The following is a 14,221-nucleotide window of genomic DNA, read 5'->3' on the forward strand; positions in this document are numbered from 1 at the left end:
TATTGTTCTTTGTTCATTAAAGTGTCAATCCTAAGAGCTTATGCTAAAATCCAACAATGAATCAATTTGTCAGAGTAGTTTAAGTTACTGTATATACTTAAAAGAATATGACTTTTTCTTGAAGAAATAGCAATTATTTACTTAATTTGGCCTTCGATCAGTCTGAATAATTGATATTTTACTACATTTATCACACATTAAATGTTCATGCACAAAATTAAAGAGCTATTATGGTGAATGTTTTTATATTTTATTTTGGTAAGAGTTCAGGTTTTCTAAATGGAGGTTTTGCTCTAACACAGCGGTTCTCAACCTGTGGGTCGCGACCCCTTTGGCAGTTGCAGGACCCTTTCACAGGGGTCGCCTAAGACCATCCTGCATATCAGATATTTACATTACGATTCATAACAGTAGCAACATTACAGTTATGAAGTAGCAACGAAAATAATTTTATGGTTGGGTCACAACATGAGGAGCTGTATTTATTTATTTAAAATACATTTTATTGATTTTTTACAGAGAGGAAGGGAAAGGGATAGAGAGTTAGAAACATCAATGAGAGCGAAACATCGATCAACTGCCTCCTGCACACCCCCTACTGGGGATGTGCCCACAACCAAGGTACATGCCCCTGACTGGAATCGAACCCGGGACACTTCAGTCCACAGGCCGACGCTCTATCCACTGAGCCAAACCGGTTAGGGCAGGAACTGTATTTAAAGGGCCAGAAGGTTGAGATCCACTGCTCTAAATTCCACTACATATTTTAAATTTTACTCTAGCTTCTGCTCGATAAATAAAAATCAGAAGGTAAACCACCATCCCTACTGGAAATGACTACTATGAAATGATTGTAGACATTTTAACTGTGTTTTGTATCTTTCTCTCTCTGAATATATGGGGTGGGCAAAAGTAGGTCTACAGTTGTTCACATGGAAAATAACAAAATAATTAACAGATAATAATACAAGAATAAACTCTGTTTTATGCACTCACAACTGTTAACCTACTTTTGTCCATCCTCGTATGTATATATGTATCCTGTGTATATATTTGTGTGTGTATATTCCCCAGCTGCTGTTCTATAGTGCCTATTTATTTATTTTTTTTACTCCAATGGATAATGTGTAATAGACACTTTTCCTGTGCTTTTTTTTAAAGCACTTAATGCCTGAGACAGAGTTTTGGGTTCCTTTCTCTAAACTTTTTTTTTTTTTCTTATAAAACGGATGAGAGATACTTTTGAAAGACCTAAACAGAATATATTTTATTCCTGTTTCAGGGTTTTGGGTTGAAATACGGTTGTAGTTTTATTTGCAAGAAAATCAGTAGAATTCTGGATGTTAGTATATGTCTATCCATTTTTAAAATAACGCATCTGATTTTATGATGTGATCTCTTGCAGAACCTTGAGGGAAGCAAGAACTGTGAGCACAGTAATCTTTAGAGAATGTGCAGTCCTTTGGGTATTTGTCTGCTCCTCAGTAGCTTAGTCAGACAGTGTTTTCTTAAGTGCTGCTGAAGTACAGTTCAGTCTTTATTTTGAAATCTCTCTGTCTTCTCTCCCTCTTCCATTACTTTGATTACCTTGATGGGACATTCAAGCTGCACAGTCTTATCCTTTTATTTCCATAGCCTACAGAAGTCAGTTTGAAGATTAACTGGATGTGAACAGGTAATCTTATCTGCCTGGCGAGGCATCACCCGTCCAGATGAAACACATGTCAACAAAGGCCTCCTAGACTTGAGGACCTGAATGAAGGTAACTTAATCCTGTGGATGATAATTTAGGAAATTTGACTGATTGGAGGCAGGGCATGAGTATGGAGTGAGGGATGAAAGAGGAGGGGAGAGAGAGAGAGAGAGAGAGAGAGAGAGAGAGAAAAAAAAATACTTGGGGAGGAGAAGAATCCAGAGGTATACAGTAAAGAATTCAGGGAGTCTTTGAAGTAGAATTATAGAATCTTTGTTCTGAGAGGGTGATTACTGGGGAATAGGTCGGGAGCTTACTAGTCATTTCATTATGAAGCTGTTGGAGTGTTGGAGTTGTTTGGGTGAAGGAGTTTGATGACAAGGGCCTTGCCCTGCCCTTTTTCTGTATTAGCAGCTCAGGAAAAAAAAATGAAGAAATAGCTCTGTATAGAAAATTACACCCATCCAATGGTGCCGAGATTTCCGTTGTTAGGTGTCTAAAGTGAGCAGTTTGCCACATTGCTGACTTCCTTTCTCCCAGTGTTGTCGTCAGGTCCGGTCCTCGGACTGTGTCCTGACAGTTTGGATTTTTCCTTTTCCTGCAAGCTTGCTGTGCTTTTAGTTCCTGACATTAGGAGCCTGGTATTTCATTGCACCTGAGGCAGGCAGTTGCTATCCCCTTGATACTGGATACCTTTCTGAACTCTGAAGTATTATACCACAGTGGATAGTAAAGTGCCTACAATTACATTACAGCACAGATTCTGGTAACTGCACCAGCGTGGACAAGCTCAGCCTGTGTGCCCTCACGCAGCTCCGGGGTGGTTTTGCAGCAGAGTGCTGTGAAGCGGGTTGGACCTCACACAGTGCCAGTTCTGTATCTGAACATGAAAGTGGCTCGTTAAAGATTAAAGGGACTGCCTGGTCTTTCTGGCCCCAAGATGGAATGATTTCCACCACGGCGACGGGCTTTGTCTCCCAGGAGAGGCCATTTTATACAGCAGGTTTGTGCTTCCAAATGTTACAGTAAGCCTGCGTTGGCTGATGCTGTGGTGATAAGTTGGCATTTGGGTACTCTCAAGACATATGAGCTATATAGCATCCCATGGTTTGAATTTCTGGGCAAAACTGCCTCATCAGGAAGTCAAAAGCCTCTATTTTCAACCCCTGTCTTCGGGGAGGTTTTCTCTTTGTTTTATTTGACTATTCTGTTGAGTTAAGTGAACTTTAATTTTCACAGGCGTAAAAATTCCATTAAGCCCCTTGTACTGCATTCCAGGTGTGGAAATGTCTCAGTATCACACCACTGTGGGTAACAGCTAAAATCCTTACAGGTAGTTAGGATAATTATCTCTGGAGGCTTGAAGAAAATAATGGTCCAACGGACTAAATAAATTCAGTTCAATTGTTATGTTCATGGTGGTTCTTGTGGGTGAGGGAACTAATGTCTAAGAGATGCTCAGTGAGACTACTGTTTAGTTCAGTAGTGTTTCAACAAAAACTTCGTTTTACTGGGAACAGTGCTATGACCTGTCTCTCAACACATGATCCAAGGCCCGTCTGCATCAGAATCACTTGGGAGAGGAGGATACTTATTAAAAACTAGAGGCCCAGAGCAAGAAATTCGTGCACTGGGTGGTGGTGGGGGCCCCTCAGCCCAGCCTGCACCCTCTGGCAGTCCTGGAGCCCTTGGAGGATGTCCGACTGCCGTGGAGGGGGGAGAGGCTCCCGGCACCACTGCTACACTCGCCAGCCATGAGCCCAGCTTCTGGCTGAGCGGTGCTCCTCCTGTGGGAGCACAATGACCACCAGGGGGCAGCTCCTGCATTGAGTGTCTACCCCCTTTTGGTCAGTGCACGTCATAGCGACCGGTCGTTCTGCCAGTTGGCCGATTTGCATATTAGCCTTTTATTATATAGGATTCCAACTTTGGGGCCTCCCTGCACTTTTGTGAATTCAGTGTCTGGGACTGGGATGGGCAAAGATCATTTTCAATAAGCACCCCTGTTGATTCTTAAGTATCCTTAGAGTTGATGCTTGAGTGTCCTAAAATGTAGTTCATATTTCATGTTTAATTTCAGTGTTTGGTTGACATGCATATTATCCTTTTTCTTTTTTAAAACAATCCTCACCCCAGGATATGTTTTAGAGAGAGGAAGGGAGAGAGAGACACACACATTGATGTGAGAGAGAAACATCAATTGGTTGCCTCCTATATGCGCCCTGAACAGGGATCAAACCTGCAACCTAGGTATGTGTCCTAATGGGGAATTGAACCCTCAACTTTTTGATGCGTGGGACCACGCTCAACCAACTGAGCCACACTGGCCAGGGCCATAATGTCCTTTTTGAAGAAGGAGGTACACTAATGTAAAAAAACAAAACAAAAAAAAGGTTATAAGATCCCAGAACACCAAAGATTAGAATTTGGCAATGTTCCTAATTCTCAACATGGTGAGACAGCCACTGGTTTTTTGGTTTATCATTTCACCATCTGTGAATCAGAAAAAGTATGTGGACACAGTTAAGATTAATTTTATTATAAAGAAGAAATGTGCAGTATCATTTAGGATGTTGGGAACAGGAAAGTAGGTAGGTATTGAGAAAGTGAGAAGGGGATAAGATTAAAGTAGCTTATAAATGGTAAAATAATTTTAAACTTCAACTGAATATTAAATTACTAAGTAATATTTGGATATATGCTTGTTGTTTAAAAAATTTCAGCCCTAGCTGGTTTGGCTCAGTGGATAGAGCATCGACCTATGGACTGAAGGGTCCCAGATTAAATTCTGTCAAGGACACATGCCCTGGGTTGTGGGCTCAATCCCCAGTCGGGAGTATGCAGGAGGCAGCCGATCAATGATTCTCTCTCATCATTGATGTTTCTATCTCTTTCTCCCTTTCCTTTTCTCTCTGAAATCAATAAAAATAAAAAATAAGAAAATTTCAAATATAGATAAAGCCAAAAATTCCTCCTTGATCTGCTCCCATTGCAGTTCCCTCCCTGGCGTGTGTATCCTCCCATATCTTTTGTATGTTTTTGGTAATTTTCTATGGATTTGGAAGACTATAGAATCCTGAGAAATGAATATTTTTATTTCTATTTTGACAGCTGCTTACTGTTTATAATGTTAATATGTAATGCAGAAAAAAACAAACATGTGGGTTATCAATGGCATTACATATTCCTATCCAAGTAAAACAATGGGTATGGTGTATATACCTAAATACACAAAACAAACAAACAAACACACACACAAACACACACACACACACACACCCCCTAGCATATCTGTTGTGGCTACCCATTAAAAGTATATTTATATAGCTTTGGGTGGTGAATTATTTGTTTGAGTTTTAAGATTATGCATTGAAAGAACTTAAGTACAAAGCTACAGTTTTTAAAATTTCTCATATACTTTTATGTTCTTATGATTTTCATTTATTCTCATAAAACATCAAGTGGCTGAAATCATTAATTCAAATTTAGCATATTTTTAAAAATATATTTTATTGATTTTTTTTACAGAGAGGAAGGGAGAGGGATAGTTAGAAACATCGAAGAGAGAGAAACATCGACCAGTTGCCTCCTGCACACCGCCTACTGGGGATGTGCCCACAACCAAGGTACATGCCCTTGACTGGAATCGAACCTGGGACCCTTCAGTCCACAGGCCGACGCTCTATCCATTGAGCCAAACCGGTCAGGACAAATTTAGCATATTTTTAAAGCTCTAAGTGTGTAATTTTCAGCCTTTCCAGTTTAAAGAAGGAACTAGGATGGAGTATGGTTATATTTGGGGAAAACGGATTGGAACTGTACAGAATCCCAAACAGGGAAATGATAATGTGCGCTAGCTTACCGCACCTATTAAATGGTGTTTATCTTAGTTAGTATAGTTAGAAAGTTCTGATGTTTCTGGCCCTCATGTTGCTGTCAATATAATTTACATTTATTTCCTGGGCACAATACCGTCCGGATTTTCTCTTCCTTCCTTACTAAGACAGAAGGAGTCGAGAGCTTCTAACAATATATACTGTTTCTTCCTTGTGGAGGTTCCATATTTGTATATACTGTATGTGCCTTGAGAGTTGCTCCATCCATGTTAGAATGTTTGTGACTTATCATCCACTACAGCAATATTTTTTAAAGTGTGGTTCATGAGATAATGGTTGTTAACTGCTGTAAGGATGCTTTTATCATTTGAAAAGGACTAATTAGCATATACTGTAGGAAAACTTTAAACACAGCCATTTTCTGAAAAGGGAAACACTGAAGGGGAGGAAATAAAAGAGGGAACATAAAAACCTTATACAAGCTCAGTATGGCTAACCTATTGGAATAAATTAAGGGGAATTAAGTGAGTTGGATAAAAAACATTTTTTAAAATAGCTCCTTGAGAAGGAATAGAATAGCATAGTTTTTTTAAACCCAAATTATGGTCTACATGTATATTTTAATTGACCTAATAACATTTATTGAATGACCATCGGGTTGGCAGCTGCGTCCAGTTTGAGGCTAGCTGTGGTGTCTTGAATGACTAGGCTAAGAAATAGCTAATGACCATGGGAAATTGTGAGCAGGGAACTGAAGGATCTCATGTGAACTTTAATTTCTTTTTTTTTGGTCAAATGAAAACACAAAGAAAGCAAGGACTTAATCTTTTGTTTTCTTTGTATAGTATCAACGCCAATTCTAGCCTGTCAGGGCAAATTAAATAATAATTGCTGTTGATGAGCCAGTCATTCTAGAATTGATTTTTTAAAAATAAGCTGGCCAATAAATGAGAATCAACATAAATTTAGGGATTTTTCTTTTAAAAGCAAGTATTAATGCAGTTTTCACAGACCCCTATATTCCTTAAGCATCTAAATAGGTCTGATGGTGGGTAATTTAGCTTTAGTATAGAGAATGTGACAGCTGATGAAAAAAATCCTCCAGTATTAGTCTTAATTAGAGAACTTGAGTTGTCTAAGGAAATAGAGGTCAGAGGAGGCCTAGTGGGGGAAAGAACAAAGAGCCTGGTTAGAGCTGACAAAAACTCACCCTGTGGTTTAAACAGCCTGTGATGACTGAGCAAGCTCCCCTAGTCCTCAGACCCAGGCTTTCTAATTTGTAAATGCAAAGTGACTTCTTTATCAGCCTCTTGGGGGAAATCCTCAGAACAGTGAACCTGCTACCTTCAGTAATCTTGCTGTCCTGAGCCCCAGTGTTCTCAGATGAAATTTCAGAAAGTGATCATTGGAGTTTCCTGAGTAAAGGCTCCAGAGTCCACCGAGTGACCAGCATTAGAGGAATGAAGTTTACCCGTCCCCAGTAATCAGCATGCGATTAAAAAAAAAAAAATCAGTGGGGCACCTTTTCTTTTCTAGGCTGCAGTTGATTGCGGTGGGCTCAGGCTGAGTTGTTTGGGAAATGTGAGTTTTGCCTGGCATGAGTCAGCACTGCCGGGGTAACTGCCTGCTCTGTGGCAGTCTTGCTTACCAAAGATATGTCCCCAGGCGGCACCATTCACTTTGCCTGAAAGCCACTGCTGTTGGCTCCTGAGATGATCTCATCTGAGTATGGCTCCAAGGACTCAGCGGCAGGAACTGGAGGCAGCTTGCTTTCTGCCGAGGCAATGTTTTGAAACAGGCAAAATCAGGTAACCCCAGACCATTTCTCTTAGTTTCATTAGCTAGACTGAGCTGCATTAGAAAATCCTTATTCAGAAGTGAGTTACTGCCCTATCTTTGGGTATCTTAAAGTTAAACCTTCAACTCTTTGGGACTTACAGGGGAAAGTTTTAATTTCATTTGGCATCTGGATGTGGTTTTAGACCTAATTAGACCATGTATTATGTCAACCTTAGAGAAGTCAAACAGATTTACAGCTTTATATATCTTTGCTCTTGTTTTCTGTTCTTTTGTGTCTTGTGAGAAATAGTTTAGTCAAATTAAACTATTGTTAAAGAAAGAAGGCAAACATATTTGCTTATCTACCTAGTGATCATGAATATTGAATTGTAGAGAATTCAGTCTACCAGTGAGTTTCCATATTCTTTTCTGAGGTATTAGGAGTGTTGTAGGCAGTTAGACAGACGTGAGCAGAGTAAGGACAATGGGTCAGGTATAGAAGGTCACCAGGGTGGAAAGCCCCAGGTGCCTAGCAAAGGACAATTGTAGAGTTGGACCACACCCCCAGGGTGACTTTCCTCCCCTAGCATATTGCTGGTCAGGAGGTTTGGAACCCCTGACCTTTCCTCCCTAGAGATAACATTAGACCTCAGCCATATTTCAGCTCCAGGCCCAGATAAGCAATAAAACCAACCATGTCTGGACCAGCTGCGGTGTATAATGACCCCCTGCCCTGCTGCAGGCCAGTCAACCAGTGGAGACCACAACCCTGAAAGGACACTCCTGGAAAACTGCTGAATATGCAATTGAGATCTTCCCCTGGGACCTCCCCTAAAATCCTCACCCTTAAAACCCTTAGGACAGGACCCTTTGTGCTCTCTCTCCTGGCAGCAAGCCCAAGGACCCCCTTTCTCGCTCCCCCTCCTTCCGCATTGTTGCCATTAGTTTCCTCACTCCCAAGCTCCAAGGGCCCTTCCTTTACCTCTTTAACTTGTTCCCAAGCCCATTTCTTTTAGGAATTACTTTTTCTACCTCTATGATTTTCCAAATAAATGTTCTCTTACAGTTTGGGTCTTGGCTCTGAATTCTTTCCTAGCCAGAACCCAAATGTCAAGGTTACTGAACCCAGGTTTGGTACAACAGGAAGAACCTCCCATCATCCCTAATTCTATTGAGGCTATTGCCCTATCTCCCTCCTCTTCACCTCTAAACTTTTAAAATCTTCAAACACTAGGTAATTGCCCCCTTCCAAGTTTGCTTCTGCTCCTTACAATGATCTCAAGTATCCATGTTCTCTTTTGCCTCAGGTCTTTGCACAAATAAGCCTTCTCTGGACACCCTGCCCCAACTCAGTGAACTGGCTTCAGCCCGGAAGTCACTTCCTCTATGAAGTCTCTTCTTACTCACCAAGACTGATGGGTACTCAGGAAAGCCCTGTGTTTACTCCAGTCATATGATATATTGAGCATCAGCTTCTCTTGTTAAAATTATATCCGGGGTGCTTGGCAAATAGTAGGTTCTCAATAAGGGTAGAATGAGGAAGAGCCCATACTCTACTTCCACAACTCTGATCCTCTTAGCAACCCTTTATTTTGGCTCCCACCTCCATTATCCTAGTGATGTCTCCCTGAAGATCACCAGTAAATTCCTAATTCCCAAACCCAGTGTTCTGGTTTTAGCCTTCATTTTACTTAATCTCTGCAAAGAACTTGGCACTATTAAACCATTCTTTTTTCCCCAGCAACCGTTTTCATCTGGCTTAGAGGCCCCCTTGTCTCTTCTCATTCTCTTTTGATTATCCCATACATGTTGAGGTGAGTCAAGGCCTTGCCTTGAGTATGTTTTCATTCTTCCCCCACCCCCTTCCTCTAAGGATCTCTAATATACCCATACATTCAGCTATGCTCAGTATTTCTTACCAGCTCGGCTATTTCTCCCAAACTTCAGATCCTTACTTCCAACTTCACAAATCTTGACAGATTTTGTCTAATTCGACAAACCTACTAGGTTGTTCAAAAGCACCTTCAATTCAGCACATGCATATCATTAGCTCCCCTACCCAGTATCTGTTATCTGCTCATATTGCTGTATGTTTGAACTCTGTTAATTATATCCAGAAAATCTTCCTGTTTACTCTTTTATGCCTCATGTTCTGCAAGTATGCTAAATCCACAGCTACTAAACCCTTTTGTTTACTACTGTATTGAAGTACTGCTTGAGGTGTGTCTTTTCTTTATTCCCACTGTACTGCCTATATTTACCAGAGGTCGAAAACTAGATGTTTTGTTTAACGAACCCAGTGGCTTACAGTTTTGTGTGCGAATGCTTTTAGGCAGGGCCTGCACTCTTCAAAGGTTACAGATACCACCATTCTCCCAGATCTTGTACACTAAAGATTTTACCCACTCTGCCTCCAGGCATTTGAGTTTCTAACTTCTGGTTCAGACCTTAGCAAATCTTGACCTGACTTTTGCCACTCCATAAGTCTTTCTCTGCTCCTTCTTCATATTGTTGCCAAAGTTATTTTCCTAAAGGCCAAATCCAATCTTTTCCGTCTTAGGTTTTCAGGGTGGCATTGGTTCCTTATTTCCTGCTTAGCTCTGATAGGTAAAGTCCGTCACCATTTGACCCTGCCCAGCCTGTTACGATTACCTGTCTTATTTCCTCCTTTCCCAGACATTTCTCTCCTGAACTTTGCACCTTTCTAGTTCCTGGTTATGCAATGTCCTTTTCAGACTCTCTGCTTTTTCCTAGTGGCCTCCTTTTCTCTAACTGGCAAAGTGCTCCGCCCCCCCCCTCCCCCCCGGCCTGGAGACTTAGTTCAGATGTTACACCTTTTCTAACTTTCTCATATAGAGTTATTCTTTCTTATTTAGATTTCTGCAGCACTATGGGTCTTTTCCAGTACCAGTGGTCGGCAAACTCATTAGTCAACAAAGCCAAATATCAACAGTACTTCTTCAAAATAGTCTTGTCCAGGCTGAAAACCAACTTCTGTGCATGGGCCACGAAGTTTCAATCGCACTGTACGCATGCCTGCATGTGGTATTTTGTGGAAGAGCCACACTCAGGGGGCCAAAGAGCCGCATGTGGCTCGCGAGCCACAATTTGCCGACCATGGCACTAGTCTGTTGAGTTCCTGGCCCCTGACCTATTTCCATCAGACAGTGGCTGAAGTGGGTCTTCAGGGTCAAACCACTAGTCCAAATGTCTTTATTACTCTTGGCAGTATAAGAAAATTTGTAAGTTCTCTTACAAGATGGCATGTTTTTGAGTTCTGTTTGATGAACTTGAGCCCATGGTGCCTTGTTCTGTATATGTCACCTGAAACCATTAGTTAACCATTCAAAGTTAGTTTAAAGATTTATAGGGCTTGCTAAAACTGAGTTCCATAATGTCACCTAACATTTTTTTAAAAAAAATTTCTTTTTCTTATTTATTTATTTGATTGTAGAGAGGAAGGGAGAGGGATAGAGAGATAGAAACATCAATGATGAGAGAGAATCATTGATGAGCTGCCTCCTGCATGCTCCCCACCGAGAATCAAGCCCGCAGCCCATGCATGTACCCTTGGCCGGAATCGAACCTGGGACCCTTCAGTCCGCAAACCAATGCTCTATCCACTGAGCCACACCAGCTAGGGCTCAACATTTTTATAGTACTTTATAAAATTATTCCCTTCTATCATTTTATTTGATACCTACAATACCGTGTGTTGGGTAGGCTTTATTATTTCTACTTTACTGGTGATTATAAAGCTACTTCTGGCATCTAGGCATATAGTCAGGTAAGACTCAGAGAGAAAATGTGCTTTTACATTACCTTAAGCAACTTGTTTGTCTCTTTGTAGTTAAATGTTGGGTTCTACAGCAAAGGTACCTTTGCTCGGTATATAGATGCTAAAACTCTTTCCTTTAACAAGGCCCCTTTATTTTTGAGGTAGAAGGAGGAGGTACCCAGAGCCTGCTTCACCTATGGAAAGGCCCTGACAATGTTAAGAGACCTTGATGGAAATTAATGGTGTGCCCACTCCAACCTCTTAAGCTTTGCTTTTGTGCTTCAAATGTGTGCTCCCACAGGGGGAGCTCTGCTCAGCCAGAAGCCGGGCCCATGGCTGGCAAGCGCAACAGTGGTGGCGGGAGCCTCTCCTGCCTCTGTGACAGCGCTGAGGATGTCCGACTGCCAGCTTAGGCCCTCTCCCCATGGGGATCGGGCCTAAGCTGTAAGTCAGATATCCCCTGAGGGCTCCCAGACTGAGAGAGGGCACCAGCCAGGCTGAGGGAGGGCCCCCCCCCCCCGCAAGTGCACAAATTTCATGCAGTGGACCTCTAGTATGCTATATTTGGGACTATGTGGAATTTGATTATAGAGAGATGAACCATAAGGGCTAGGAAATAATCTGTTAGATACTGGTATGTGACATCTATTTCTGGTCTCCACATACTTAAGAGAGGATAAAGATGATTAAAAAGTTTAAAAAAATAAGTCAACATTAGAAGTTTTTTAAAAAAGAAATATTTTAGCCTAGAGAAGGAAAAGTTAAGGCATGGCTTGATTATCATCTTCAAGTACAAGAATGGTTTCTGCCAGGGGGATTTTGATTAATTGTTCTTATGTACTTCAAAGACTTAAAAGGAAATGGGCTTAAATTGAAGGAGGAGTAATTTTAATGAATATGAAGAAGTGTTTCTTGATCTTCAAAGTTGAGAAACGTTTGAATGATTGCTAAAACAGAGTGTCAATTTCTGACTGTTTCAGTTATCTATTACTGAGTAACAAATCACCCTAAAACTTTTAGTGGCTTCAGATGACAACCATTTTATTGCTCATAATTCTGTGGGTTTAGTAGTTCAGGGAAGAGGGACATATTACTTTTGCTCTATGTGATATTGATTCGACTGGAGGATTTATCATGGCTTCACTCAAATATCTGGGGACGCAGTGCTTGGCTGTTGGCTGGGACATCTTGGTTCTCCTCCATGAGGTCCATTTCTCTCTTGGCCTCATCATTCATTAATTTAGATCAGGCTCCTTTTACATGATGGTTGGCTTCCAAGGGGCCATAATGGAAGCTGCAGGGCCTCTTGAGGGCTGGGTCTGAGAGTCATACATCATCACTTTTGCTCCATGCATTTGGTTTAAGTAAGTCACAAGTGTAGCCCACATCCAAGGGGAGGGGACACGGACAAGGGTAGAGGGTCAAAGTCACACTGCAAAAGGGCATGGAGTATGGTTGGGATTATTGTTACCAACTTTGGAAACATTTTACCACACCAACCTTAGAGATTTTTAATGAGAGAATAAATCAATACACGTTTATTGAATAGGTAGTTTGGGCATATGATTGGCTACATATCAAAGTCATCTGGAAGCTTTTTATAAGCATGGACTCCTTAGGTACCATACATGTGACTCGGTATCTCCTGAGGGGGTTGGCACATAAGAGACACTGTGTCTTTTCCTTCAGGTTACTCAGTAAAATGACAATGGGGTTGGGAAAGGGAACAAGACGGATAGATATAATATTTAAGGCAGAACGTAGGTGCTTTAAGACAGGCCTGCTGGTCTCCTGCTTCCAGGGCTTGGCTGAACCCGCCACCTGGCATGCTCTCTCTACCTTCCGGTCAGCCTAGTGTAAGTTACATCTCATTCAGTCAGCACATCATCAAAGGAGTGTTTCTTGATGCTTCACTTTTTTCTCATAGTTTCTAGCACTTTTTCCTTCATAGCATTTTTTAGTTTATAATTACATATTTGTATGATTATTTGGCTGATGTGTGATAGACAAAGTAGGTCTGCTTTGCTTTCCAGTATCTAACATAGTGCCTGCCTCATAATAGGTACTCAGTAAGTATTTGTTGAATGAATAAGTGGTTGATTGAATGCATGAATGAATGAAGTGATAGTTTAATTCAGTTTTAAAGAGTGATTAGACTTTTGGACAGATGGAGCAAATGAATGGAAAATCATAGTTCTGAAGCAGAATGTGTGGATTATATTGCTCATATAATTTCAGAATACTGGAGGAACTGGTTTCAGAAGAGACGAGGGTTTGGTTTTGAGTGTACTTGGTATGCTAAATTTGGGGTCAGGTTATCTAGCAGGCATTTAGAAATGAGGTACTGAAATTGAAGGGTGAGATTCATTCCAGATATTTAGATTTGGAGTTATCTGAATGAAGACTATGCAACCTATTCATTCAGTGAATACTTATTTGAGCTTCCACTGTGTGTCAGACAACTGTGTTTAGGGAAGGTGAGCTGAAGTCTGACTGATAAAGGAACCAGCTTCGTGAAAAGAGCTGTGGAGAATGTTCCAGGAAGGAAAGGAGCCACATGTGTGTAGGCCTGGGGGCAATAAATAATTTATTATTTTTGAGGAACTGAAAGGAGACCACCAAGGGCTTAGAGTGAGGTGCAGGTAGAGAGGGAGAACATCATGAGATAAAGTGAGAAAGGTAGGCAGGGCCCATACACATGGGGCCTTTGAGGGCTATATAGGGAGTCTGGGCTTTACAAAAAAGCTTAGTGGGAAGCTACTGAAGGCTTTAAAGCAGGAGAGTAAAAAGCAGAGGATATATTTTTTAAATAAAAGGTTACCCTGATTACTGTGTAGCAAATAGAGCAGCAAAGAGGGGGCAACTATGGAGGTGTTTGCTGTAGTTCTTGAGAAAGAAAGTGGCATATAAGGCAGGGTATGGCAGTGGACATAGTGAGAGGGGGATACACATTTGCAGGATTTATTTAAAACGTGGACCAATGTAATTGACTAGTGAAGGACAGGAAGAATGGTTAGCATGGAGCCCCAGGGGACATTTAGAGGACAAAAGAAGGAATCAGGGAAGAAGAGGGAGGAAGATTGGTCTTTGAAGTCAAAGGAGTCAAGCTACTGCACTCTAAGTGGGAACTGAAGG

At 41.2% G+C, this 14,221-nt stretch overlaps 1 protein-coding gene across 4 annotated transcripts in view; it reads left to right on the forward strand.

The window, feature by feature from the left end:
* RFFL (ring finger and FYVE like domain containing E3 ubiquitin protein ligase) overlaps window positions 1-14,221 on the forward strand; it is a 74,509-nt gene that overhangs the window by 19,164 nt on the left and 41,124 nt on the right. Inside the window, exon 1 of one of the 4 annotated variants that reach the window (XM_059670545.1) lies at window positions 7,195-7,337. The exons of the other annotated variants lie outside the window; for them this stretch is intronic. The gene's annotated coding sequence lies outside the window, so the exon portion shown is untranslated. Of the gene's footprint in view, window positions 1-7,194; window positions 7,338-14,221 lie in introns of those variants that run through there. 4 annotated transcript variants of the gene reach the window in all.

Source organism: Myotis daubentonii, chromosome 16 (genome assembly GCF_963259705.1).
Source record: "Myotis daubentonii chromosome 16, mMyoDau2.1, whole genome shotgun sequence".
NCBI classification, from domain to species: Eukaryota; Metazoa; Chordata; class Mammalia; order Chiroptera; family Vespertilionidae; genus Myotis; species Myotis daubentonii.